The 27740-nt window shown below is 32.0% G+C and overlaps 1 long non-coding RNA gene across 1 annotated transcript; it reads left to right on the plus strand.

Moving 5' to 3' along the window:
* The first annotated feature begins 3108 nt into the window (after positions 1–3108).
* LOC147069112 (uncharacterized) lies at positions 3109–9213 on the plus strand. The gene is made up of 4 exons (XR_015071224.1): positions 3109–3163; positions 3474–3603; positions 3996–4187; positions 4610–9213. It is a non-coding gene; the product is annotated as an uncharacterized LOC147069112 (long non-coding RNA).
* Positions 9214–27740: the final 18527 nt, after the last annotated feature.

Genomic DNA, 27740 nt, shown 5'->3' on the forward strand with positions numbered 1-27740 from the left:
CAAGGGAGGTTTTTAAGGTCTTTCATTCCGGACTGTAGGCAAAACACTTCAATATAAATACATCGCATTCGGCGAAAAAAGTCACGCGCTCCCTGAGCAGTAGGTATTGGATCGTGGATCGTGACCTTTTTTAGGGCAAAACGCAGACGCAGATGTGCACGAATCTTGTAGGTACGTTTTATTTGAATATATTGTTACCGCACATGTTTTGTTTTGTTTTCACGTTGATACATTAATACTGGATCATGTCTCAGATGTGCGTACTTAAAATATTCATTATACTACCCACCGTACAAAGTTAGCGTAGATCGTGATACATTTTGCAAAACGTGCTAACTCCCATTGCGTATGTCTAGTAAATTTGGATTTATTACTATTTTAGGCACATGTTTATTTGTTGTGTAAATAAATAATGCTTTAAAGCGTTGTTCAAAGAATTTTTTGATTACATTTATATAAAAAAAATACAACAAAAACAGTGATGAATTCAAATTATTTGGACTTTAAATAAGATGTTAAATAGGAGTATTGCCAACATGCCAGACAGTGGACGAAAACAAGCTATTTCACAGGAAAAAACGCTAGATTTTGTGAAAATAAAATTTCAATAAGTACCTTTTTTTTTGTTGAAAAAAAAGTGCAAAAAAATCATACCACATTTTTCCAAAAACTCATTTAAAAATTGTCAAAAAATAATTAATTAATCTAACAGTCTATGATAAGTAATAATTAGGTAATACCAGAGAGTGGAATTTCCGATAATCGTTAAACCGAGGCCACATGCCTAAACACAAATAAAATTATAATATTTGTTACCATTATATCACTATAACGCCAAGAATTCTCCTATTGTTTTATTGTGTTGTTTTACTTTTCAAGTACCGACATACTTTTATTAAATATATGAATGAATAAACTAAATATCAAGCTTATTTTCAGTACTTTTAAAGCTGTTTAAGGCATCAAATAACGCTAATAAAAATGCCATAAGCTAGATACATTTTATGCAAGCTAGATGCCTATCGAAAAATGTTAGGAAAAACGCTAAGTTGGCAACGCTGGTCTTGTACGTTATTTCTGTTTTCTTCCATCCGAAATGGCGGTCATTTTTTTGATGTTCATTGTGAATCATTTACTCGAATATTTACAAAAAATTTACATAATTTTTCAACTAAATAATAATGCTGAAGTGTAGTATTATTGGCTGCTTACCTACTTATCGTGACGGATTGAGAAATAAATATCATTGCATTAGTGTAAAGTTCATGTAGCTAACTTAATAAGTGGACCAGTGGTTCTCATTATTTTTGCTTTAATTTCATATATTTAGGCTCTATCTCTATAGAATAAGGTTTCTTCAACGTCTTTGGTTGAATCCAAATTGTCTAAATTGACGTATTGTTAGGTTAATACTAAAGTTAAGATCAGGTCACCCAGTGGGTATTTAATGTTCGTATGGGGAGAACCGATTTGCAGCTTTGCGATGAATGTGATTTTCAAAAAGACATATTATTATGGCTGTGCAATATCCCAATTTTAACCTACAGAGTAGAGATGTGTCTTATATATGTCTTTGAGAGCATCATGTAACTGAAATGTTCTCTGGCATTGGGGATGTCGGAGGAGGTCGGTAAAACTGTAATACTATTAATAGAATTTGAAAGAGGACTTCAACAATGGACCCGCACAAGAGAAGTGGCGATATTATAACAGCTGGTCACAGTCAAAACCTCGTTATGAAAACGACAGTAAGTTCATAACGTAAATTTTAAAATCATTTTGATACACAGGTTTTGCAAACCGTACCATAATATATTTTCAAAACGTGCTAACTCATAACATCATTAGATTCAATTGTATAAGGTATAGATAAATAAGTATGCCAAGACTATTATGGTTTGGTTTAGGCAGGGGTTAATTGATTTTTAAAAACTAACCAACACCATATTATTTAAATTGTAGTATTAGTTCAATAAAAGCTAATATGTATGACTAACAAAGTTTAATGCGGACTATTTATGGCAGATCTTAACAGCCTACCTCCCCCTTTGAATACCAACACCCTTAAAATTATATATATATATTGTTTTTGGTTGTTTTAATTGGAATTTAAAGTTTAAAATCAAGGCATTCATAAAACATAGACTAAACAAACAAACACCGCTCTATATCATTTAAAAAGGCTTCAAATTATAGTATAATATATATATATATATATATATATATATATATATATATATGCAATAACAGCAAGTATTTTAATAAAAAAAACAAGCAAGTATTCTATTAAAAAGGTGGGAATTATTTAATATGAACAGCAAGTAAAAAATGATGTTTGGTAAGTATTTAAATTATTTTAGGGAATTATTTAAATAATTTTCGGGAAATATTGCACCCCATTGAATGTTTTTTACTTTTCATACTATCAAAATAATAATAGATATGGGTTTTATCTATTGGCACATGTCATTTAAATAATGATTATTTATTTTTACTACTGATTTTTGAATATTATTTCTTGCTGTACCAATATTTTACATTGAACATTAAAACTGGCAGGTTTATACCGTTACTTTGAAATAAATACTTACCATTCATTTAAAATTCTGACAGTTGTTATTTAAAAACTTTTCAAAATTGTCTATTAATACTTGCTTCAAAAATGCACGCCATTTAAAAACAATGCTAATTCAAAAACAAAATACACACGTACCTTTTGTATTTTTTCTGTCAAGATTTTTTTATGAATAATAAGAACCGAATATAGAACAAAATAAGGGTTTCGTAGCTATAATGTGTAATATAATATCCTACTATATTGAATTGATGGAAATGAAAGTGATATTTCTGTGACGTCATTCCATATTTCAATATTTATTCTGAAAGTGACAATACAATAATAATCCATGAGTCAAATATCAAAATATTTGTATGAATTATTTTTTATCAAACAATGAATGGAATATCGACCTAATTTTTTAGTTGTCTCGTTTCAGAATATTGTTACTAATGTGAAATTAAGTATTGAATGAAAAGTATTAATGCATTCAAATATGTAAATTATATAATTATGATTATTATTGTTGGCGTCACAAAGGGCACACATGCTTACCTAGAGTTTCTGTTTTTTCATTTAAAGTTGAACTATGACATTGAATACTAGGTATGATTTTTAAAGTGAAAGTGATATTATGTTACATCTCTTTTACGCATGCTAATATGATTAAAAAGTTATTCTTTCTCTTTCTGTCACATTCGAATTTGATTACCGAAGTTTAAACATTTACTATGCGTATTAGCTGACGTGCTTCGTCGTTTACAAATTATAACATAAATTTAAAAAATATATGTATTTATAATATTAAATATATTTTATAATGTACACAGATTTTTTTAACAACTATATTATATATACTTTTATTTATTTGTCGCATATTTAAAATGTTCTTGCTATATTAAAATCTTTTTTTTAGCCGGCCAAATAAATCCGTATTTTTGGCCATAGACTAATATAAAAATCTCTCTCCTGTCAAATATTATGTTTGCAAATTGCAAGGTACCTAAAACAATTGTGTTTTATATCAGGAATAAGAAACACTATCTGTAAGTACAATATTATGTTATTTATTACTATCGTAGTATTCTGTGTGTTTTGCATATATTATTCAAGTGTTTATTTATTGTTTTCTTAGTCTATACATACTTTCAATGTTTCATAATTCCGACGTAATACAATCCTTTTTTTGAGGTTAGTTACATTCATTCCAGAATTATATAAAACCTGTGATTTCATATATATTTGTTTGATATAATCTAAGGCGTTCTAGTTGTTATTAAACATGTTACCTACCTGATTACTTTATTTTAGTTAATCAATCTTTTTTGATGCTTTGTATTATCACTAATCCGTTTTAATTACCACTCTTCAAACAGTCGCCAACTATAAAAGATTAAAAATCACACTATTAACAGTTCCTATGTTATGTTTTTTGCAGATGGAGAAAATGTCTACCGAGATCTTTGCTTGTCGACGGTTTCATATGAATAAGATGGAATGAAATAAATCTTTTAATTAATAATGAAATAAATCCAACTTTCGGCGTACGTTTCGAACATGGCGTGATTTATGACGTCGACCATCAAGCATATACACCCATTTTATAGATTTAATAGTACAATTACACAAGGTAAATATAAAGTGACTAATGTTTAAAAAATAAAACAATTTTATAAAAACATTTTTGCACTAAATTTATTATTATCGATAATGATATAAAAGTTGCTATTTTGATTCGTAATATAAAATATAATATAATTGTGCATATCAGTTACTTGTATCATATTAGGTATGTCATTTGGTAGAGCTTACTCTCCAAGTCTTGTCTTTTTCAGCCTCAATATCACTTTGATATTAGAAAAATTGTCTTTCCAACACCAATGAAAGGTGCATGTATCTATACACACACATTTCAAAGGCTTTAAGTTTTCTAGATGCTGTATATTAATTACTTCTTCTCTTCGGCTATATCCGCATCTTAGTTGCAGCATATGGATACAATGCGGCGCCTCCAAGAATCTCTGTCACTCTAGTTTTTTTGCATCGTTCCAGGTCATACTAGCAGCCCGTAACTCCGCCAGATATGCTATATAGATAGTATTTAGTGGCCATCCAGGACGCCGGAATCCGGTTGGCTTGAAGAACAGGCAAACCAGATTGGGATTCTCTTCAGGCACTCGCAGCACGTGGCCGGGCCAGGTACAAAGTTGCGTATTCACTCTCAGCGTGATGGGAGGCTATTTGGTGCGTTCTTTTATCTCCCGTTACTTCTAAAATTACCGCACACCCAGTATCCGTCGTAAACATCTGTTCTCGAAGCTCAGTATACGGTTGCTCGGAGCCTTTGTAAGGTGCCATGACATAAAAACTAGTAAGATATTTAAAATAGCTGCTAGAATGAATACATTGTTGAAAGGAAATGAAAACTGATATTATGATATATCAATTAATTTGTCCATCTGAAGTTGTAGATATCAGTTAATAATTATGTGTTATACCAGTAATTAAATGCTGACTTCAAATGAAAATTGACAATTAAATATTGAAATAATATATTACCAGTTTTGATTTTTTTAAGTACTATACTATATCCATGGTTCATATTACAATGTCATAGTAAAACTTAGAAGAATAAAATATGTCGTAAGACGAAATCAATCTTGGGGTTTTAATATAAGTTAAATAAATAGTACACAGCTAATTTGTTATTACTTTGAATACATGCCATGTCTTTACATCAATAAAAAACAGAAAAACAATTTAATAATGTATAAATATTTATATAAGACTTAACAACGGCTGACATCTAGTTAGACACGATGAACTCCATTTAATTTCCTCTTATTTTAAAATTCACCAAGATATATCCTAATAAGTAGGTAAGTATATTACATTTGTACATATAATAAGTAAATCAAGTACTTAACATAAATAATTATACTGTAAAATTAAATTACAATTGAAGCAGTATATATGGACCCCACAGAGTAATTAACAATATAATAATTTATATAATTATATCGGGTATATACTATATTGACACATTTTAATGAAGTCTATTTTTCTTGGTACCTACGTTCAATGATAAATGTTGTTTTATATTGTAACATAAACAATGGTAATATGCATTGATCTTTCTGATTTTTAAACTGTGATATCTATTTTATATATCTATTGATTTCTATGTGTATTATTGATACATTATTTATTTCAAATACAATAATTTCAAAACTAACAGTAAATAATATATAGAAAGCGTCATGTTGTTTAGTTGGAAAATCTACTAGGAAATTCCATCCAATCCAAATCCAATTTTTACCAGGTGGGTACTTGTAGGTCAGTTATTTTTGGAATAAAATGAATCCCTTAAAAAATATGAAATAAGAATAGAATGATAAATATTTGTGAAAATTTACCAAATCAACATGTTTAACGTGAATATTTTCACACTAAAATGATAAATATTGTTAAGAAAATATACACAAACAGTTCATTCAGAAGTTATGACGTTTAAAAGATCCCGCGAGTTAACTCGTGCGTGGCACTGATCAGTTATGAGGTGATATCAGTTATAATCATTTATGAGGAATGGTTATAAGCCATTGGCACAACCAATTTGGTTTTTGACCTTGAGAACAAAATGTACTTTTTACACGGAACCAAACCCCACGGCTGCAGAGACGAATGCTTATACAAAATATGGCACAGTGGAATCGCCAGCAAAATCTGTAGGTATCATTATTTAGATGTAAGTATACATATTATTTTGAATTTCATAAAATTACACTCGTTCTAGGTGTCTCGTAACAGTAAACTATATTAGTAAATTAGATATATCTTGATGAACTATAAAATAGTGATGTAATATAGACTTGTTGAAAATATATTAAGCATAATAAAATTTAAAATAAAAATTTAGAAATTCAGCCTTTCTGGTTCTCTAATATTCATAGATCTACTGGTTCTGGGATCTACTATTTCTGGCAGTAGACAATTCATATAAAAGTGATATATCTTTTTTTCAATCGTTTCAATCCAAAATGTCTCGTCTTTTTTGATTAATTCTATTTTAACAGGAAAATTATGTCCCGTCCAAACTCCAAATAAACAGACATCTTTCTTAGTAATATGAAGCTGCCCCTGAATCTGGAAGTACCAATCGTGATTTTTATCTATTACCATATTCCTGTCTTTATCTACTTTCCAAAATTTAATTTTTTTCTGTACAATAGCTTCATCTGCACTTATTCCAGCAGCTGAGAAAGGACATTTTATTTCAATAATTGTATCATCATCGCTGATGCCATCTGGCGTTGCACCGATAAAATCATACACATCATCGATAAACAATCCACATCTCTCAATCTTAATTCGTTCTTGTACACTAAGCTGTTGTAAAGCTATTGATTCATTTTCTTTACCATATTTTACCGCTTTCACGTTGGCTAATGATTGGCTATATAATAAACGTTTTACCAAAGGCCCAAATTTTGTATTTTCTCGCCGCTTACACACCTTTCCAAAAACAGAGGCAGTAAGAAGGTTTCGTCGCCTTTCTAGCCATTCTGCACATTCAGATTGTAATACAGTGCGTCTTTCTATATCCCTCCTCTCATAGTTTGTTAGTTTGAGTTTTTTCAAAAAAGTTTCTTTTAACAATTATTGATATTGATTTTTGTCCATATCAGGTTTTTGGCAACTCTATCCATAATCTGGATTAGATAAAGGAACAGAATGTATTGGTTTTCGCCAAGGTTTTCCTATTTTCTTTTTATTTATTTTCAACCTTCTTGATTCTAAGCGATTTATGAAGGCTTTTGGGCTATTTTTATAAACTTGTTTTTGAATTGTGCAATGTAACTTATTTGTATTAAATGCGATTACCGCCGCTGCACATCGTCCCATGTACGATTGTCTTTGAGAGTAGTTAATTCTCTTGCCGCCTACAAATTTTGCAATCATGTTATTAAAAGATTCTGAAATATTAGTAGAAAAATTATAAATTAAACTTTTTGAATTTAGCACCAAACGAGAATTATATATCATTAATTGAGAAAATAGACTGCATTCTTTTAATGCTGGTACATAATTTACATCAAGCATGTCCTCTGTATTTGGTTCATTTGTACAAAAATTTGGTAGACAAGAAGTATGGTCTCCAAAAACATGGTGCGGTCCATTAATTAAATCTTTTTTCAAAGCGATAACCTTTTCTTCGAAAGTACTATCTTGTAGTTTTCTATACTTGATTGCACCTATGACGGCTTTCCGCAGACGTCTTTTTCTTGACGCAATGATTTTTCTTACATTCAAGGGATATCTTGTGTCTTTGGTTAATGCCTCTATTTTGCCACAATAATTTCTAATTAAATGGTTTTTACATTCAACTTTCTCGACAGTTACATTCGGATATGGGTGACAATCAAGAATTTTTTTGTATGTGCTGGAATCTCCATCAGCAATCAATTTTGAATAAATCAATCCATGTGTATTATTAGATTCTTTAAAGCCTTCTAATATTGCTGTAGATTCCATTCCAGCTGACGGACCGGTGTAATTTAAAAAGCATTTATGTTGTTGAGCAGGGATATTTTTATTTTTAGCTTTGGCGCACAAATCGCAATATTTATTTTTCACTGACATGTACAAAATCTTTCCGGTTCTTTGACCAATGATCGTGGCAGCGCCAGATGCTGCGGAATAATTGCATCTGTATGAACGTTTCGACCAACAGCCGTCTGCAACAACTGATATCATGGGAATACCAGAAGAATCGACGTCACCATTTTCGATTGCAAGTTGTCGCTCTTCTTTCGCAGCGTTTTCCATACTCTTATTTTTGGTTTCTTCAAACCACTCGTACACCTTCTGTTGACTCTTTCTGTATGTTCTTGCTGTAATCGATGGTACGTCAATTGCTGAACACATTTCTTCCAGATTTGAAAATCCACTGCCGATACTGATTATACTGGATACAAATGCGTCACACAGATTCATTTTGTTTTTGTTCATTTCAGTGGTATATAATTTTAATTTTTTACCACAAAGTTTACATTGGATAAAAAATGTACTACTAAAGTTATCCCGATTTTCCCCAAAAATTTCTAAATGTGATAAATTACAATTAAATGGAGAATCATGGTGGCTAATTAATTGAAGTTGTTGGAAAAAATATGAAAAGTCTATAATTCTACGGCCTTCTACACGGAATTTAGGGCTTGAATCTTCAATTTCATTTTCTATAATAAATTCTTCGTGTTCGTGTTCAAATGTGGGATGAAATTCTGGTTCAGGTAGTATGCTTTGAGGATTTCCATGCTCAGGCATAGTCTTCGGCAATATATCAATACTATAATACATTCAAAAATATTAGTTTAGTAGATAGTTAACAGAAAACAAAATGTATAGCTGCTATTAATTATTGTACCAGATTATAATTTTTGTCACAGACACACTAATTTCGAATAAGACATGGCACAAACATAATATAAGTACAAATGATCATTATACTTAATTGTGTGTATTAATAAGTAATACGCAAAACTTCCTTTTGCAAGATAAATAAATATTGTGAACCAAAATTTTCTGTGAAATGTGGTTTTTTCAACTATGTATAATTATGTAAAATTATAAAATAATAATTTCAAACCTTTGTGTTTTTAATGTATTAATATTTCCATCTTTTCTCCTACGTCTTTTTTTGGAACTTCCAGCCATCGGATAGTGAGTTCGTGGCATTTTTTGTAAGTACAATCGATATAAATAATTGTGATAATATTGTTAGGTACCTATGTCAAAAACCGAGGATGAAAATTTCGCATTCCCGCTGAAATAAATGACGTTCATAGTATTGCCAGGCTAAACTTTCGAAATTAAAGTTAATTTAAAAGAAAAAAATATTTCATTGGAAAATATTATGTAAGTACAGGCATCCATTATTATGTTATTATTTGATGAAAGTATTCTTTAAAATCATCTGTATTATTATAATCTCGCAAATTCATAATTTAGTAAAAGTTAAATTTTCTGTAATATAAATATCAGTAGGTACCTAACCTAGGTAGATTCATAATTTGGCTAAGTAAAAAATATAGATATTTTTACTTCGCGATGTGTTTGGGGTGTTCTAAATTATGTAAGTATGTTTAATAACAAATGTGAAATTCGTAAAACCTCATGTGTATTATTTATTAAATAAAAATAGTAAAACTAATAGTAGATACAAATGGTGAAAAACTTCATTCACTTATTTACTAAAATATCAATCCAATAATATTTTAGTAGATATGGCAATACTGGACGACCCGATATATTTCACTGAAATAAAATAAAATCTATCACAATTTATAAAATACATACCTACTACAATCATAATTATTTTGAATGTAGAGGGAGATAGTTGTAGAAAGGGACAGAAAACTAACTGCTATGTTGCAATATTAGGCAAAATAGATTGCAACAGTGTTAAAAATTAGAATGTATGATTTAGTATGACATTACGTAGAATTTACGCAAACACAAATTTCTTCAGATTTTTTTTGCTTTCCGATCCTTCTGTCAAAATGATTTTACGTTTGCTATAATACGCTTGAATATCCGTTTATTTAACCTATTTTTGTGCTCAATTTGTAGCATTTAGTGTTACAAACAAATTTGTGTACAATACTAGTGTGTTGGCGTATTTTTTTGGACATATAAAGTGAAAATAATACGAGCTATAAATACTAGACATCATGCGCCAGTTCGTAGGCGATTCTAATGGAAGATTAGCTTGTCGAAAATTTCACGGAAATTGTCGTTTAAAATATTTCACTATTTAGTATTATAAATTTATAATTAACAAGATGTTTCATCATTTATTCAATGATTAATGATAACCCTTCTGATACGTAGCTTTAGATTATTTGGAATGTCTATAATTATAGCATATTTTAATAACAAAATGTCTAGTCGATTCCGTTAGATTTAGAGGGAACAGAAACTGCAAATATTATAATTATACTGAATATATTTTACTACATTATGTTTGATAACATTAAAGCTATCTATAATAAACGTTTTGACATAATATTTAGTGGAAAAAACGGTTATCAACACAGTCTATTAATGTCACAAAAATATGGCTTCGTTATCAATTATTACATTTCAAGGTTCCAAAGAATATTATTTTACGTCATAAAAATACTTTATGCAGTTATCAAATGTTTAACATAAATATTTGCCGATGAATAAGCTTCATAATTATATAAATAGTTTTTCTATAAATCTTACGTAAGATTCAGGCTTAACCTCCGAAAATACCAGAAAATAGCTGACATGGAACACCTTCCCCCTTAATGGATGTCTGTTTTGTGACGATATGAATTTGAAACTTTTGTGAATGAATTAGAAACGTCGAAATAGAACCTTCGATTGTGACCATACCGAAGCTTGATTTGATATGAATAATAATTACAAGATAAAAAGAACTTTTTATATACAACGTTTTTAAATTTTGTGTTGAATCATATAAACTTGACTTGACTAGCTTAAACGATCAAAATATTTGTACTTGATAGAAATAATACTGAAATGTCATTTTGACATTCATATTGATTTCCATAGTAACGCACGCATATATTTATAATTTAGTTGCTAGGACCACCCGCTTAGCAACCAATAATAGTGGATTGGATTACGGATGTCTTCCGAAATAACTTTTCATACAAAACAGAATTAACTGAAAATGAATTCAATTTATCCGGTACAAATCTTGCAATAGATTTTTAACTAACTTCTCGACTAGCTAGATATTTGAAACTTTTAGAATATATCAGAACACGATGCCAATGCATTCTTTTAATACTTTTAGCCATCTTTAAGTAGAATTGAATTCATTTTCAGTTAATTCTGTTTTGTATGAAAAGTTATTTCGAAAGAAATCCGTAATCCAATCCACTATTATTGGTTGCTAAGGGGGTGGTCCTAGCAACTAAATTATTAATATATACGTGCGTTACTATGGAAATCAAAATGACATTTCAGTATTCTATATTTGTTTGTTGCAAAATAGCAAAAATGATTTGTTGACAATTGCCTTATTTGTCCTAAATTAATAATACATAGAATGGTCAAGTTTATATGATTCAACAGAAAAATTAAAAACGTGGTATATAAAAAGTTCTTTTTATCTTGTAATTTTATATTAATATTTTATATTATTTAAAATTAATCTTTATGAATTATAAAATACAAACATTATTAAATAACAAAAGTTGTTTGGTTCAATTTGTATCTTGGACGCCTCTAAATGAATATATTCACCTTGAGCCTCAACATACTTTACACCCTTACTATGTTTATGGCAGATTGATTGTGTATTTATAACACAATGTTATTGTTATCTAAGAATAATAAATTGATTGCGTAGAAGTGTGACGAATAGCTTCCAGAAAAAACAACACATCAATCGAATACGAATGAAAGACATTTCGAAACGTTTATTATTACGGAAGTGGACGTGAGATATTTAATAGATTAACTATTTGAACAGGGTCAACATTTACTGACCATTCACGTTATTTTAATGTGCGAAAACAGGAAGGACAGTCAGAGTCTTGTAAAATTTTAGGAACTTTGAATTCACAGAACAAATTAATAAATAGAATTCACATAGGCTATACCCCCCAATACAGCATATTTTAAAGCAGAGTTTTGAATATGTGACTGTCCTACGAAAATGAAACACACATTATAAACGTGCATTAGTGTGTTGCAATCTTCAAATATAGTAATAATAAATGAGCGTCAGCGCATAAACCGAGAGCAGTTGTCAGAACGAAGGACAAGCTTAGAATGAAGTATTCTGGATACTTGTTTCCCATATTCTTCCACACTCGTTACGTTACTCGTACTAGGTATTTCAGTTCCCATTAATTCTTTGTTTCCTTCATTCATTCACCATTCCTCCTTCATGCGTTATAATTCATTTGGTCGTTGTATGGTGTATTAAGAGGTCGAGATTAGGTGTTGCTCCGATGGATGGAGGAGCGAGTTTTATTTGCAGCGTAAACAGTCGATACAAGAGTATGTTACAGTAGCTATGGTACAATACTTATGATATTGTTCCGAGGTCCGAATCTCGGTAAAATGATATGTGCGGAGCGATACAGTGACTGAGATACTAACAGACCGGGAACTCATATTCGACTGACATCTGCAATGAATTATGATCTGCTATTAATTGATGTACTCACAATCAAAATAATAAATTGAAAAGAATATTTAGGAAATAATTATTATAATTCAGTCAGCAACTCTATATGGAGTTTACGTCATTGGATATGGCTGAGTATGTGAAAAAACAGATATTGCAGAAATTATAATTGCAGTAAGCTATTTACTGAGTTTTCCATAAATAGACACTACGGGAATACTTCTTTTTCTTCGACCATGTCCGATCCTAATAAGATCACAAGGGCCTCTACAGAGTAGAGAGGTTAGTATTAACAGATTTTATTTTTACGATAAATGGATGTCAGCCACTTGCTTAACCTGTTAGGTTCATACTCTGACTCATACACAAATTGAAAAACAATATTTGTACTTGCAAAACCTTACCAGACTTGGAATTTATTGTATTGCATATGGCTGACTATGTGGAAATTATCATTGCAGTCGGTGAGTCATGAGCACTGAGTTTGCCATAATTGGACACTACGGGAAATAGATATTAAGGAGTTTATAATTGCAGTCAGTTACTTAATATCGCCGATCAATATGGAGACACGAATTGAGTTGTTTATCCCCATATGTGTACTGTTACATTCCCAAATGGCCCCCATTTGGGGATGTCTCTGTGAATCTGGAGAGGCCCAAATCGATATCAAATCAACAAATAGTAAGAGTTGATTGCGAAAATATTTAAATAATGTTAAATATCTGACCGGCAACATTGTCTGAATGCCGTTAAAAAAAATACGAATGGCAACGCCGCATTTGTACGGCTCGTAAGCGACCGTTTGTTTTAGCGGGAGAAGCATTTTTGACAGCAACGCAGTAAGCAGTGTTAACCTCGCTATCCGACAAAACAATAAATTGAAAATATTTTTTATAAAAATGTAACCTTTAGAATATATTAACGTAAATATACCTTGCCGTTTCCAACATAATTCCGGTGTGTTATTTGTTCACCTCCAAGTCTCGAATCCAGACGAAAATCCATACAACGAAGCAAAGTGATAGCATGTTTTCACTTTCGAAAATGGAGAGAAATGACAGTACGTATCATGATATATATATTTCGAAACGATTGGGTACTAAGAACGGGTGTCAGATGACGTGAAAAATTCAATAGGTTAACCGCTCGAACTGGGTCACTATTCACTGGCCACGTGAACGATATTATATTGTCAATCTCCCCGGTCACATTTTCACGGTCGGCATCCGAAATAATGTCGAGCGAGAGCGTGGATTTCTTTTGTGCGTTGGAAAACTTGTGGAAAATTAACTCGTTCGCCATAAGTGGGGTATGATTGCGACCCCGCTCGGAAAGGACCTCTACGGTCGCGCTTCGACCATTAGACGTTAGAACTCGTGTCATCCGGGATTGACGGAATATTTCCGGCGCAATTGGCCGGGATTTATTTGAGTGCCGAACCCAATTAATTATGTTGAAGGACGGGTTGGCATTTGAAATAGGATATTTTTGCGTATTTTTAACTTGAGAAAGCGTTGTATGTAAACACGATCTTTTGATCTGTGTACAAGAGTTTACTCTTAAAACGAAGTGAAGTATTGCGTAGCGCTGGACATCTAGTGATGAAAGTACAACACATACAATTTATCAGTGACGTCCCTAGATAAAATGCCGCCCCTAGTATCGCCCCATTTTTTATACAGTATTTTTATCATCCTTTTATGAGTCCAATATCTAAGAAATGTGTTGTATGGATACATTACTATTAAAATATTAGACTAAATATTCGCAAATCTGCATGTGTCGTTTCTGGTCACCAATTACGTCAAAGGGCAACGGAAGTAAACTAGATATCGCGAACCCGATAAAACCAGTGAGCTGATTTTGTTGATGTAAAGATATTAGCGTTATTACTAAGTTTAGATAGCTATTTCTATATATTCCAAATAATTCTCCTCGATTTTCCGCCCTTCAAGTAACTGCCACCCCCAAGCGACGCCTAATCTGCCTACCCCCACGGCACGTCACTGCAATTGATTAACATAGTTTAATAAAAAATTGTTGACTAAAATGTTTTAATGAATCAATAATGTGACAATACTAAAGATTATTTAATAAATAAAAATACAATATTGTTTATTTATTATGTGTTTGGGCCAATTATGGCAGCCCTAATTCAATACAAATTTCTTACCTACCTCACACCATTATCCTTGCCAGGCACACTATTAATAAGTCTGTCATTGTTAATCATTTGTGACATAAACACCTATCTACTGTCGCGACATCATTACCGGCATAAGTTTAAGCGTCGATCGCCACGACACAGGATAATTCATCAAAAAGTTATTGCACGAGATTGATAGTAATAGCGGGGAGTCCGGGAACACGGAGACAGCGCGGCGCACCCGCCTTATCAACATTAAAAGTTAGTGTCTGAAGTCCCTGTAAACCCCCCCCCCCCCAGAGTCTTAACCATCCTTTTTCTACTACAGTCCACTAAAAGGCGTAGCAAATATTAAATAAATATAATTAAATAGGTACAATAAAAGTATGAAACAGTCGGGAGAACTAGACAATTTGACGCAAGCTCATTTTCTAACATTTTTTTTATTGTAACAAAGAGATAAAAATTCGGACCGTGCAGTTCTCATCAATTTTGAAGTGAAATAGCAACATTGGAAGAGGCGAATTTCAACCTGACCTGCCTTTTCTTCAGGCCAACCGGATTCCGGCACACCGAAAGGCTACTAAATCCCATCCACATGGTGTATACGGGAGAAATAAAGTATGCTGATATGCTTTGGGAGAATGCATAAAGTCTGAGGTTCATAGGAAGTGCCGCGTGGTGTCCATAATATGCATCAACTAAGAAACGGATAGGCGTAAAAAAAAAAGAATTTAAAAAAACACTTTTAGAAGGATGTCATTTGTTTTATTGAATACTTACTTGGCAACCGAATATGAATGATTATATTTGTCTATTTTATTTGAATATAATATGCAATACAAATATGATGGATAAATGATAGTGTCCATCAGTGGCGAAGACTCCATACTAGGCGATTATTTAAAGCCTACCTTCTTAAGAAAAATAATTTTTATTTTCATATTGACGTATTTACATAATCACAAATAATAATATATTCAATATGCCCAAAGACATCTATCGTATAATTGTCATAATTTTACGATCTTTTCCAATATTTCAATAAGCACAATCTATAGCATCTCTTGAAAGTTTAAACAAATAAAACACACCGCGTTTCGCTTCACATTATTGTATGGGATTATTTTGGTGTGAATCGTTGAGTTTTTTAAAAAAAAAAGATTTTTTCTCATGATTTCAAGATTTCTGGCGTCCCGCATACAAATCTACAAGTCGTTTCGTTAGCGCTTACATCGCTAGAGCACATTTATTCAAAATAATTAATAAGAAGATAATTTAAAAAATAATTTCTATGGGATTCAATCATATAAATAAATGTATTGATTGTTGTTAAAAATATAAAATAACTTATCTAGTGATTTTCATTTATCATTAGTTCACTCATTAAACAATTTAGATATCTGATATTGTACCTACATAAGTCTGTGTTTTAAATATAGAAGTATTTTAAAATGTCTAGTGTTACGGGTTAAATTATATATTGTTATGGAATATAATATAGCTATACACAACAACGGATATTTTCAAAGATGATAGGTACTATATTTTGAGCATATATTACGTTTATAAATGTTATAAATGAAAATACATAAGTAATTCAAACTAATTGCTTATTTTTATAAACTAATTATAACAAACCAATTACGCTTTTGAAATTTCGCGTACCTATTCATCAGTAGTAATATTGGGTTATCTTCTTATTTCCCGTAAATATATCCGACAAGCATGGATACTCCCACAGCCTACTTCTTTCCAAAAGTCACCCTTTGCCTTTGGTGTCCGTATATGAACCCGTAAATCCAGCATCAAATATTAAAATATTGTATTTCAACGTACATACCTACGTCAGGATCCAACGCAAAATCGAATATTCTGAACGGTTTTCTCGTAAAAATTAACATCAGATTGTAGAGTTTTTTTTTGTTGATAAAAATACAATATTCAATAAAAATAAAAAAATAAACAAAATCTGTCAAGCAGTCACTTAGCAAGTTAAAATATAACCAATATCAGACGAAACGAAAAACAACTTCCAAACGACAAATTGCGATCGGATACGAAATACGATATTCTAGATTAATTTTGCTTCGCAGTGTCTACAGGTGTTTATTTTTTTAATCAGCTTACGGCGACCTGAATTTTAGAGGCGGGGATTCCCCGAAAAGAAGCTTCAAGGGTTGGGGTAGGTGGCTAATACAGCGAACCAGCGATTCAGGTGGGTATATTAAATTTACGTGAGTCGATTTGTTAATTTATTGAGGTGTTTATAAGTGTTTTATTCGGAAAAAAATCGATTAGTTTTATCTCTTGGCTCTACGGTTAATTAAGTTTATTAAGAAAATTTGATGGGAATTTATTGCAAACTATTCTGCCTCCAACCTTTTATTCTTCACAGAAACTCTACCAATACGGACAATGAAGCTTAAATAAAAAAAAACAAGTTGTACTCTATAGTCCAAATGCAGAGATGTCAATGTTAATTTGCTCTTTTTAACTAATAATAAAAACGTCCCTCATTTTTTCTAGTGGCGATTTTGTTTGATGCAGAATTCTGATAATGTAGTCAATTTGTTATAAGATTTAAAAACGACATTGGAACAGTTAAAACCATTCATGAACCACAGTTCAATAGGGGAACAACTCAAAATTTAAAGGTTTTGAGTTAACAATGCCAATCGATGTAGAAAAGTCTCCTTTTTATAATTCAGCAAAAAAAAATAGTCAAAAATGTTTTCAATGTGTCATAAAATGGAATAACCCTTTCTGAGATTAATTAGTAATTCCGTTATATAATAAATTTATTGGTTATTTTTTTATTAAAATGTACAATTTTATTGTGTATTGATGAATTCCACTAAATTAAATATTAAAAAACCTACAATTTCAACGAAATCAAGGCTTTAAAATTAAAATGAGATCTACTGCAAAAAATTAAAACGCCATTATCTTGGAACAAGGTTTTATGAGTTGTTCCCCTATTGAACTGGGGGTATCGATTCTATTATACCTGAAGGTTTGAAGAAATAACAGATTTTTGGAGATCAATTTCGTGATTGCGATAAATGCCCAAGGCTCCGAGGGTCTATAGCTCTTTTTTTAATATTGGGCAGTTGTTGATGACATGCCACACTGTTTTAGAGGTGTTGCTATCACATTGATAACAGCCATTGTCCTTTAATTTTAATATATTTATAATGGTATTTAATACAAGGGTTGGTAATGATTTAGTTACCTTAAGTTTCTACGTTGGCCATCGTCTGGCGAAATTCGAATAAAAATGCGATTTTTTATTAACATTAAATTTGCATGTCTCACAGTTTTAATTTGCAATGTCGTGTGAAGGTTTTTTCGGGTACTTTTTTCAACCCTTCGAAATCCGGCCGATCTTTCACTGGTATCACTTAACTCTACGTTGATTGGAAATGGATTTCGCACAACTTAAGGGATGATTACTACCTCGGTTCGGGATCTTTTAACACTTGAATATGTCACCTTCAAAGATGTTGAATCAACCTTCAATCCAGATTGAGTTTTTAAGTAATATAAGAAAGTGAAGATGAAAAAAGTTCAATCAAATAATTGAATCATCCGCAAGGAATTTGTCATTGCAGATTTATTTTTATAAAGCTTTACACTGTGGCATTTTTTTTAGGGCAACACTGTGATAAGAACGTCATGCAAACCAAAAAATAATCTTAATAATACAGCACATTTTTCCTTTTACTATCCTTCACGTGCTCCTCTGCGTCCAGTTCTTTTCGGATATATACTGAGGCTTAACAAATAAGAATTTTTCATAAATATTATTATAATACAACAAGCTGAAGTACCCGACTTCGCACAAGGTAGCTTCGTGGATACATTTAGCATAGATATTTAAAAAATAATAATTAGTAATTATCTTTTTAATATTAAAATATCTGTGTAATACAATATGGCAATATGAAAGTAATTCTAATAGGAGTAAAGGTCAAACAAAAGAACACTAAATTAAAATCGAATCCAAAATATGCAAACGTTATTAATAGTACTAGCTGACCTGGCAAACGTTGTTCTGCCATATAAATTATTTTTAGTGAATATTTTGGTTGTTAAATAAAAAATAACGAATGTATCGTAAGTGTGTGGGGATGGGATATATGACAGAAAGAGGAATAGAGCGCTGTAGACGATGACCGCCGATAAAAACAAAAAAAACATCAACCATTTATTTTCTCAATTCAAATTGAGTAATGATGTCCATAATGAATGAATTACCTGTGACAGGATCTCGTTGTTTAATGTTTATGCAATATCCGTCTTGTCCCTTCCAGAAAATTAGCGGATATTGGAGAGCGTCGTATGAACGGTGTGTGTCAGCGATGAACTCCAGATTATTGTTTCTTCTTCGAATCACGATTTCTCGCGTCGATGTGCGGTCGCCAACCATGATTCCAGCAATGTCGTCAACAACAGGCGCATTGAATCGACGCACGTGCTCTCCAGCTAGTATTTTATCAGGATTGATGACAATAGCGTGATTGTCACTTTGCAATTCGTGCATGTGTGCTTTCAATAATTCATTGTGCTCATTCAACAGGACGTCCAGTTCGCCGACGATGCGCCTGGCATTAGGCAAATTGAGGCTATTGTAGCTGCAACGTGCATCCACATGATTGATGTCCTCACCGCCCATGAAGTAGATTTGTAAAAAAATTATGTGGTTCCTTTGGCATTGGCAGCAATGAGCCTACTTTGTGGTATACTTGGCCTTTGATTTTGAACGTAGAATGGAATTGTTGACCATTTGCCACAGTATTGTGAACTATTTCTGTTGCTCCGAACGAAGTCTTTTGGAAGCATGAATTGAATGTGCGATTGGAGTATGGACTTCAGGAACAGGTTTGAATCTGGAACCGTGCCGATGAGCAAGCCGTTCAATGGTTCTGGTGGTATCTCAATTTCTGGTAGTTGCACTTTTCCTGATGCGCAACACATCCCGGCTGACTCATGTTTGAATTTGAGCGCATGACAATGGGGACATTTTTTGTCCATAGCACCAATCAGCACTTTCGGATGAGCGGAATATTCAATATCTGGCTCGTACTCGAATGCGATACAAAGGAACGAAGCGGATGTAAATGTTCGATGGACTTGTTGGTGTTGTCGGTCATTTGCTCTGCGTGTGTTAACTACGAACCGGCGCGCTTGGCTCCGTTCCAATTGTCGTTGTTGATTTCGTTCAGCTCGTGCCTCTTGTGATTGGGATGCACGCAATTGCGACATGCTTACACGCACGTTTTTGTTATCTTGTTGGATTTGTTCGTCTGTTCTTTCTGCTTTACTATTTCGCATGTTTGTTGCTTTATTCGTTTGACGGCCCAAATGGCCCCCCTTGCGTCTTGATGGCATTGTGCACTGTAATACACGCACATAAAAATAGATAAAATTAAATAAATCGTACAAAATTTTGCACGCACTGCGTTGTGATATGCCGAATGAAATGTCAAAATGACGCGACGCTTCTCTTGAATTCTTCTCGGACGTAGCGCCATCTGTAATTTAACAACACAAATAATTTCGTTCTGTTTGAAATAAGAACGACGGTTAAATTTGTTCATACAAAAATAATAAAATCGCGATTAAAAAATGGGAAAGTGGGGGTAAGAGGGTGAAAATTTGGGGTCATAGGTAATTTTTGATGCAAAATAATAAAAAAAATACAAAAAGAAATTTTCAAAAAAAATAAAAGAAAAAATTTTCTGGATAGAGATACCCTAATCACCTAGCGGTATGAGATATACTTGTTGACCTATTCTCATACCTAACAAATATACATAAAAAAATTCATAAAAATCGGTCGAGCCATTTCGGAGGAGTTCGACCACAAACATCGTGACACGAGATTTTTATATATATAGAGATTAATATGTAGTAAAAAAATTCAAAATTGGAAGGAACAAACAAACAACCAACTTTTTATTTTATATAATACTTATTTAGAAACCTTCGTAGGTGTGCACACAACAACTGTATATATTATTAATTTAGTTGCTAGGACCACCCCCTTAGCAATCAATAATAGTCTTTTACTGTTTACGGATTTTTCTGAATTAACTTTCCATAAAAAACAGAATTAACTGAAAATGAATTCAATTCTGCTTAAAGATGGCTAAAAGTATTAAAAGAATGCATTGGCATAGTGTTCTGATATATTCTAAAAGTTTCAATTTTGTAGCTAGTCGGGAAGTTAGTTAAAAATCGATTGCATGATTTGTACTGGACAAACATCCTCCGGACAAACAAGAATACGAGCTAATAAAAACGTTGTAAAATATATAAAACCACATCCATCGGTATAAAACCACATTCTCCATTATACAATGAACCATCAATATTTAGATAAACGATCACGTAAAATAGCTGTTAGCAGGTAAGCAACAAAAAATATGACGTTACTATAAAATCAGCCCATTATTTTTAATATTATTAGTAGCTGATAATATTATTTTTCCTGAAGTTGAATGAGTTTGAAAGATGCAGTTTTAAGATCATACTTCAGTGAAACGGCAAATAATTTTCAATTATAGGTGCGACGAAATTTTGGACTCGCTGGCAATCGGAGAGCGAAAGTCGAGTTGTGAACGCGTGAATTTGTTTCGTGATGGCGATGGGGTATTAATTCTTAAATCGTGTAAAGATGACTAAGCAACGTTACCCATTTACTTAAAAGAAAACATGTCAATGAATATATTATTATTGTTACTAATAGAACAATCAACAAAACATTAACGCATTCGCTGCTGACTATATAATGAGATTTTAATTAGCATCTTTAAAATGCACGTTAATTACATCGATCGGCCGCCTGGTTATTACGCACCGTGTGCGTCTTCCGCGTCCAAAGTATTAAATGCATGTTTAATTTTTATGACAAATTATATTTCGTTCGGCACGCGTCATTTACACAATCCGCGCATCGCCTAGTCACGTTCTTTTTAGACCATGCCCCAGCTTAGGTATAGCCTTAATTACGCTACAAATAATTCTACAAAACGAAATAAATTTAATTATCAGTCTTAATAACCTATGTAACCCTTCATTTTCATATACACAGCCTACATATATATGGAGTAGATTTTCTTTGTCGCCTTTGGAAATTATCCATCTATAGACTTTCTTTATTTCTACAATTACTTAGGTACCTATCTTTTTTAGGTTTTATTGGGTTATCCGGAGAAGATTCAAAAAGGATTTTTTTCTTATCTTTCGTAACGAAATAAACTGCCAACAGTAGATTTCGGATGATTTTGAAAAGAAGGTATGTAGAATACTTTTGGCTATAAATGATTACATATGTCTATGAATTTATCTGGTGTAAACAAAGCATTACAATATGATAACCATATTATTATACAATTTGTATGTTTCTGAGTGACTCCAAATTATGTTTTTTTATTGGCTCTACAATCCGGTGTGGATCTCACCCCATGAAGGAGTTTCGTAAAATATTATTTTTATGAGTAATGTATATTAACCACTTGCTCAATCTAATAAGTCAATGCTTTGGATTCAAACACACATTGAAAAATGACATGTGAATTTTCCAGACCTGGAATTTATTACAGAAACCTACGACATCATAAACTGATACGTTACCACTTTTCCAATCAACCCTATTGCAACCCTTAAATATAACATTCAAATTTGAAAATATATAATGAACTTTACAAATTCCAAATACAAAACATTCACAATATGATATGAAAAAACAAATAAATATAAGCAGTAATACAAAAACAGTATAAAAAGAGTGAGTGACCTAAAGTCCCAAACTCATCACAAACGCCCACGATGGCCGCGTGGCTTAAGCGTCGGCATATAACGTCGTGGGTCCCAGGATCGACACCTTGATCTGGCAAAATACACATATTTTATCTCAATTTGTATGGCGAGTGCACATATTATTTTAAAATTTGTGCATGAGGCAGAGTATGGACCTTATAAGTTGAGCAAGTGGCTAACATACATTTCTCGTAAGAACAAAATCTTTTCATAGAAAAACCTCCACTCTGTGGAGGCCCATGTAATGTTATTAGGATCGGACATAAAAAAACTCATTCTCATTCACGTGGAATATATTAATATATGAAACGATTTGGTAGAATATAGTTATTGCACATATTATGATGTGTTTTAACTTTACATTGGAGTTTGCAATTGACCAGTAATTTTAAGAGATTACAACATTTTTCGATCTGCATTTATTTGCTATGCTATGCGGTTTTATGATAATGTAAATATTTTTGTTATCTCATTCTTTTCGTTCAATATACATAAAATATGAAAACTAATTTATCGAATCCGTTTATATTTTACAACGTTTTTATTAACTCGTATTCTTATTTGTCCGGTGGTTATTTGTCCAGTACAAATCTTGCAATCGATTTTTAACTAACTTCCTGACTAGCTACACATTTGAAACTTTTAGAATATATCAGAACACGATGCCAATGCATTCTTTTAATATTTTTAGCCATCTTTGAGCAGAATTCAATTCATTTTCAGTTAATTCTGTTTTATATGTAAAGTTATTTCAGAAAAATCCGTAAAAAGTACAAGACTATTATTGGTTGCTAAGGAAGTGGTCGTCCTAGCATCTAAATTATTAATATATTCGTGTGTTACTATGGAAATCAAAATAAAATGTCAAAATGACATTTCAGTATTCTATATTTGTTTGTTTGTTTGTTTTTTATTTACTTCATATCAAGTACAAGTTTGAGCATATTTAGCATGGTAATTTAACAGAAAATTTAAAAACGCTGTATATAAAAAGTTCTTTTTATCTTGTAATCATTTATAAATACTCTCATGTATTCTTGAAAGAGGTTTTTCATCACCCCTAAGTTTTATTATACAATAAATAGAATTATAAACTCGATAGACTAGTAGAGATCATAAACACATAAATAACTCTAACGCTCGTAACTTGGCTACCTCATCGATCTGAAATTATTACAGAAATAAGAGGTCATTTGTCAAAGTGATGTAGGTATGGCTCGGCTCTTGGAAGCAAAATTCTGTTTATTCTGACTACCTTTTGTTTGAGCGTAGAACCAATTCGCTTTATTTGTTAGCTACAATGAAATACCCAGTATGTATAGATAACCTACCTATCTGGCAAAGTTGTGGAGTTGTAGGATTTTTTCTCGCTTTGTATTTAGTGATTATTTTGAACAAAAGGGTGACCGGGAAGGGTGTGTTTATTTAAAATAGAAGGTATTCGAATTGGTAGCAGGTGTTTTATGAAAATTTTACAATATGGACGTGGAATTTTACCAGGACCCAAAGACCTCGACTCTTGAGTTTTCATAATTGAAATCTGCACACTGATACGACCGCATTACAAATAGTCGAGTTTTTAAGGTGACACGTCAATCCACTGTGACTGACGTAATCATGAAGATCAGGCCTGGGCAAACTTTTTGGATGAAGGGCCACATTAGGAATATAAAATTAACGGTGGGTTGCAAGTAAAATACTATTTTACAACGTTTTTATTAGCTCGTATTCTTGTTTGTCCGGTGGTAGTTTGTCCAGTACAAATCTTGTACTTAATCGATTTTTAACTAACTTCCCGACTAGCTAGACATTTGAAACCTTTAGAATATATCAGAACACGATGCCAATGTATTCTTTTCAAATACTTTTAGCCATCTTTACGTAGAATTGAATTTATTTTAAGTTAATTCTGTTTTGTATGAAAAGTTATTTCGACACCATTATAGATTGCTAGTGGTCTGGGGTCCTGGCGACTAAATTATTAATATATACGTGCGTTACTATGGAAATCAATATGACATGTAAAAATGACATTTCAGTATTATTTCTATCAAGTACAAATTTTTTTGATGGTTTAAGCTAGTCAAGTCAAGTTTGTATGATTCAACAGATAATTTAAAAACGTTGTATATAAAAAGTTCCGTTTATCTTGTAATTATTTAGATATATCAGAGAATTTCAACATTAAAAAATTAATGATTCTCTAATAGCCAACAATTTAATGAGAAGAATGAAACTGTTTTACATTTTTCAACATTTTTTTTAATTGCAGGTGTTATTTTGTGGTTGAGATTCTTAAAACTGTTTGTAAATGTTCATCGGTGATGCTTGATAGTAAATAGTTTTTATTTATATTCATAATTGAAAATGTTTGTTCACATATGTAGGTTGAACCAGAAATAAGCTGCACCTTTCTGACACAGCCTCAAATATTTGATAGCCATAACTGAATTAATGTACTTTTTTTTAGTACTATAACATGCAATGAGTGTTATGATGTAGAGGTTTTACACAATTCTATAATTGACATATTACTGTCTATGCTCATTTCTAGAGCATAGACAATAACGCAACGGAAGCCTACACTGTTGCCAATTAGAGCTTCCAAAATGTAGACGATCCCTTAAATTATCTAAGTTTAAAAGTATTATTATAAACCTGCAATTGTCAATTATTCATAAATAAATATACTTAGGTACTCTCATTTTATCCTGCCATGTAATTGTGCTTCATACTAAATAATATAAAGCAATATAAATGCCTACATGTGTTTCCGTAAATGAGACTCATACTACATGTATCACATCTAACCAATGATATTATTAATGGACAACGCACTCAATACAGTAGCTAGCAAATAAATTCGCGCATAGCTTCATTCGCACATGTATAGGTAGACGTCACGCAATTTCCATTATGCGATATCACGCATCGGGAATTTACAGTAATATCACTTTTATTTTAATGGCGTTAGAACAGTGTTTCTAGTGTTAATTTTCATTTGAGCGAACCCGTTCGAACCGAACCATTCGGCAGACCCGACAAAAAGCATCGGAAATTTATAGCAATATCACCTTTATTGTAATGGCGTTAGAATAGATTATGCCATTCGGCAGACCCGACAAAAAAGTGAGTGTCATTTTTTTTTCCAGATGCTTCGTCCATATTAATTTCATTGCATTGAACACACAATCGCAACAGTTTGAACAATATATTAACGGGGGGTTAGATTGCAACTTTGAACACCTCAGGATAGTAGTAGTAAAACGATACAAATATCAACAACAAAAAAACACCGAGACTCGTGAATGTATTGTGAATTTACCGGAAATTGAACCCGGAGTACCCGGATAAGTATTTAGTGCTTTGTGTTTCAAACTATGAGACACTACGAGTATTTTTAGTTACTCAATTAATACAATAGTAATACAATTGATGAACCAAATTTTAAATTAAAAGATGTTATTCTCCTTACGTCATGTTAACTTTAATATTTTAATTGTGAGGAAGCCAATGTTTCAACGCCATAATGTTTTTATTACAACAAGACCTCGAATGGTTTTCAATTCCCTGTCACAATCCCTCGGCAGTTACCTAGTCAATTACTTAATACATTTTACGACCGAATGCAATTCCCGTGAGTGTATATAAAGTTCAGTTTTAAATGCCTATATGCCAGAAGGAAGTTAGTATGACACCACATAGCCGTAGATAGATATGTGTCCCTGTTGTCGAGTCTAAACGTGCCAGTGAATGTTATACTCAAATTTTACTCGGTGACTTGTGCCGACCATTATTGTCCAGATCGAAAAATTAATGTCACTTTAGTCGAATAAAAAATAGCACATTCGAACTCGATATATTTACAAACTATACAGTTTGTATACAATCCTTGCAACCGTCATCTGGCAGTTACAAAATATCAGCAATATCGCCGTATAATGCGGATAGGGCCCTCAAAAAGTATCTATACAATAAAATTGTCAATATCGATCGTTCGATAGTTTTAAAAAATTAGAATATTATTTTTATTTTATTTTGATTCGATACATTACAACAGTGATGGCAAACCTATGGCACGCGTTCCACTAGTAAAACTCGAGATGATTTTGCATATCACGCGAATGTTTTATGTCGAAGAGAAAAAAATAGATATCATAATTTTAAAAATATTTTTTTTTTACAAAAAAGTTTTATAAATAAATATATTTTATATAATATTAACAAATAACGACAACATAGCCATGCGTATTTTCTTTGGTTTTTAATAATATTTTTACCAATAATATTCACCGATCGATGTGCAAACGGAAACGGCGAAATTCAAGCATAAATAACAGATCGCATTGCATTACATTTAATTTTAATTTCATATGTCGGTCCTTAGGTTTTATGCGTCACACATAGTAGTATCGCACTAACCCCAACAGGCGGCGGGGAAGCCGCGCCGCGAATCTCTGATTTTGATCGATACACAAGAACTCTTATGTTTTTTGAACATTTTTAATAGAATTATAATAACTATTTTTTTTTTGTTTCCCTATGAAGAACTGGCATGTTAGACAGTCAAAAATAATATTTGGATAATTTTAGCACGCGTGCGTAAAAAGGTTTGCTAACCTTGCTTTATAATATTTACAATATTTTTAGCCATTATTTTCCGTGTACGGAAATTTGTCCGTATGCAGTTCGCCGTATCACACTTCACCGTGAAATGTTGAATCAAAAATATATGGTCGTACAATACAGACCGACCAAACCTCTTTGGGTCGTATAGTATTGAGAGAAAATTCATGTCTAAATAAAACACAGTGTTCTTGTCGGTTTACAGGAAACAAGCGGCAAACAAATTTTAAAAATCTGGATTACTTATTAGGTTAGGTTAGATTAAGTTGGGTTTTGTTAGGTTAGGTTAGGTTTTCATTCTTATATTCATGAATTTTGCCAAAATCGGCTATGCAAATAGAGATGACCGTATACTACACGGTCATCTCTTTCCGATAAGAAAGCTC

The sequence above is a fragment of the Rhyacophila brunnea genome, unplaced genomic scaffold (assembly GCF_057557595.1).
Source record: "Rhyacophila brunnea isolate RB1 unplaced genomic scaffold, BYU_Rbru_1.0 scaffold_24, whole genome shotgun sequence".
Classification (NCBI taxonomy): domain Eukaryota; kingdom Metazoa; phylum Arthropoda; class Insecta; order Trichoptera; family Rhyacophilidae; genus Rhyacophila; species Rhyacophila brunnea.